Consider the following 4,518-nt stretch of genomic DNA (forward strand, 5'->3'; position numbering starts at 1 on the left):
ACACCCAAACAACCTCACACACACGCGCGCCCATGCGGGGACACACATATACACACACACTTATATAATGTGCATGTGTATAAAATGTACACAGCTCTGCAGATACCCATTAACTGGGAGACTAAGAGTCAGACTTAGATTCAAATGGCTTCTCATATCACGAATTCCAGAGTAGACTCATTAATAATAACGATTGTAGATTATTGCTCGTTTTTCGTGCACAGCTTTTACATAAGTCTTGACTATTCTTTTAGTGTCAGATATTGACAATAAAGCTTTATGGATTAAAAGTTTAAAGTGATGTCTTTCATAAAACATACTTAATCCTACCCTTTCCATTTTGCATTTACTAATCTACAGAAAGAATTGCGAGACTATATTTATGATAAATCCAACTAAAATGTTTAATAGCTTTCTTGTATTAAACATCGAAGCAGATTTTTAACACTACGACAACAAGAATAAAGATAATACGTAAGTGATGATAGACCGTCGTCCCCGGTACGGGTGTTTGATTTGGCAAGTAGTTGGAAACGGGGTTCAGTTCCATTCCACATGCAATACACTACAGAAAGACATGTGGTGGGCAAAGCACATTGAGAACACGGAAAGTGCATGTGTGCTTGTGCGTATAATACATTGATGCGCGCGCGCATACACAGACATACCACATCACACACACAGACATACACATCACACACATATATTTTTACGTATTTGCAATAGTCATAACGATAGAGAATATGGAGACCTGTACATCCTCAAAACTTTTTCTCTTTGTGTTAACGGTATGTCATACAGCTTATTTTCATGTCTACGACAACCAACATATGTTTCTGCCGCACACAGTATTTGCAGCTGTATATACAACCGGGCATACTTCTCTGTGCAGTTTCGTTCAGTTATTTTGTTATTAATTAGGGTTCAGTAAGACGTGATAGGAGGTTAATTTGGATCTAAAATCTGGTATGGTTGTTACATTCTATGGTTGACCTCGGCCCTCACACCAAATACTGCCCGAAGTAAGGATTCTATCGAATTAGGTCAATGTTTATCTTACTGTTTTGACAGGCTTCTTTGTGTACTATAGTAGATGGGTTCTTGGATTCTCAAGATACATACATACATACATACATTCATTCAAACGCCATGAAAGGGCTAAGGTGTAGGTGCAGGAGGTGGTCGAACTCTGTTTAAGGAGTAGACAACCACCATATGTGTGTGTGTATATTCTCAAGATACATACATATATATATATATATATATATATATATATATATATATATATATATATATATATATATATATATATATATATATAGATTGATTGATAGATGCATAAATCGATAACTGGATAATACTTATATATCTGTATGTGTACTTGTATGTGTTCACGGTTGCCTATGCCTGTATACAGAAGTGTGTGTTTGTGTTCATTTTGTGTGTCTGTATCCACGCCTACACACAAATAGACAATCAAACATCGTGATTCGAAACTTGCATTATCTTTTAAATTATGAAATAAAATTTGGATTTTAAATACCATTACAACTTTCTTTTTATATATTTTGAATACTATCGCTGCTATTATATTTTGTTTATCTTTTGATATCAATGCACCAGATGAAAGAAATATTTGGTTTAAGTACTGGATCTAACGTTTCATCGTAAGAGTAAATGTATGCTTACTAAAAGCAAACATTGATAATGTCGCCTTATACCTTTCTATAAGTGTGTAAAATTAGATATCTCTAGGAAAATGGAAATATAATTATCTCATCCTACATAAAATAATAGATTCAAATTTTAGCAAAAGGCCAACGTTTTTGTGTGGAGGAGGAAATGGATTTCAATAACTCCAGTGCTTAACTGACACTTATTTGATGAAAGGGAACGTCTACCATGGTGGAATTTGAACTTAGAACTTACAGACAGACAAAATGCTTGACTGGTACTTATTGACAGACACAACACTCGAAAAGTACTTATTTTACTGATACAGAACTGATGAAAGTCGAAGTCGACCTCGGACAAAATGCCACTAAACATTTTGATCGACGTGCTAACGGTTATGCCAGCACGCCACCTTATTTGCTTTCACATTTTTGCACAGTTCCTCCAGATTTTGACAGGCTGAGACGTCAATTACATCGGCCTAATACCTGACTTGTACATTTTGTATTGACACCGAACGCCAGAGTTGACCTTGCACAAAATGTCTCTAAGCATTTCGTCAGGCATGATAACGGTTCCGCTAGCTTACCGTTTTCAACTTGCATAAAATGATTTAACCACAAAACATCAGGTCAAATAAAATTGTGCATGATGTTATAGGCATAGCCTGTGTCTAAGAATGACCTTTCATAAATTTGTGTTCTATTGTTCGATCCTGCAGCGCAACAATATCCTCAAGCCGACCTATGTTCTCGGTAAATGAAGTTTGCCATAAGGAAACCTTACAGAAACCGATCGTATATATGTCTTGTGACCATAAAAGGCATGTTATACTTAATTTCTTGATCGGTTTCCCAGCATAACTGGGCAGTTGGATTATTTCTTCGTAGTCATATCATCAATATGAGTACAGATTGTTGCCAACATCCAATCTTTTGATGTGGCGATAGCAACAGGCACTGTCCTTCATGATGTGAATACGGCTTTGTGTTATATAGAAAGAAGGAAAATAGTTGAAATATGTCATAACTTGATGTTTATTGTAAAATTTAGTTCGAATCTGCCTATAAGTGTTTAAGTAAATCAGCTGAGAAATAAGACGATTAAAAAGTCAGATGCAATTATACATAAACCCAATTACGACAGACTTAACCAGTGCGTGTGTTAAATAGCTTAAATGTGTGTGTGTACGTGTGTGTGTATGTCTGTGTGTGTCCGTGTGTGTGTGTGCCCATACATATGCATAAATACATACATTCATATTTAATCTTTCATCTTTTCCGTGTTTCAGTCATTGGACTACATATTTACTTGTATAAATATCTATCTATCTATCTATCTATCTATCTATCTATCTATCTATCTATCTATCTGTCTATCTATCTATCTATCTATCTATCTATCTATATATATATATATATATATATATATATATATATATATATACATATATATATCGATATCAATATGTATATATATATATATATATATATATATGTATATATATATATATATATATATATATATATATATATATATATATATATCGATATCAATATGTATATATATATATATATATATATATATATATATATATATATCGATATCAGTATGTATATATATATATATCGATATCAATATGTATATATATATATATATATATATATATATATATATATATATATATATATATATATATATATATATATATATATATATATATATATTTAATATTATCATGGGTAATTAGAAATATTAGACATTTCTACTACCAGTGGCCTAACGTGTAAACATTTAGTGCATTGACTATATATTATTCATATAAATACAGTTCACATTAAACACATAAGAGGTATCCATCATAGGATTCCCTCACGTTAGAAAGAACAGCTAAGTTCCAAACCACATAGCTGTTCCTTCTAGCGTGAGGGAATCCTAAGAGGGATACCTCTTATGTGTTTCAATGTACACTGTATTGATATATACATATATATATGGTAGGGAGATACATGTATATATGTATGTACATATACACATACACACATACACCGACACACGTTCTCTCTCTCGCTCTCTCCCTCACTCTCTTTCTCTCACACACACGACATATATTTATATATGTATGTGCATAAATGTACGTATCACTACTTGCATATGTGTACACTGTGAAACATTACGTTTAACAATTCATTCTGTACAATTCTCAGTTTCATCGGAACCTTATAGCCTACTATGAAGCAGTCGGCAACAAGGCTTCGCTATGAAGACTAAAGGGCTTTCAACTGGTAATTTATTACCAGTATGATAATAAATACCTCAAATCCGTAATTAAATGCTTGCGAGGTTCTCTTGATAAACTAACGAAGAAAACGAAGTTAAATAGCGACCATAAAACAGATAGATCATTCAATAAAGCTTAGATTGATCTCTGTCTTTCTCATAAGATTGCTAGGCTAGTAAGGAAACGTGAACCGATACTTTGCAAGAGGTTTCGTGCATCGCGAACGAATGTAATTTTCTCTAAACGATTTAAATAGGATTTCACTCAGAAGGTTCAACAGCCGACTGTATCTTTCTGATAGAATCCGTGTAATGCTATTACCTGTAATTAATCGAAGACGGTGATGATGTTTTTGATTACTATGGTAATCGTGGAAATAGTTACCAACACTTGTAAAAGTCCACGACCACCCACTATATCTACCTTACGGTGGTGCACTCTATGCATTGTCAACAAGTTTTGCATTTTTCTGTCAAGATTACATATTTCAGTAATTGACCAGTGAATGATATTGAAACTGTTAGTCACGACCGGTATGGCTAAAGTATTAATCGCTTCGATCC

This window comes from Octopus bimaculoides, chromosome 13, assembly GCF_046866305.1.
Source record: "Octopus bimaculoides isolate indiv1 chromosome 13, ASM4686630v1, whole genome shotgun sequence".
NCBI classification, from domain to species: Eukaryota; Metazoa; Mollusca; class Cephalopoda; order Octopoda; family Octopodidae; genus Octopus; species Octopus bimaculoides.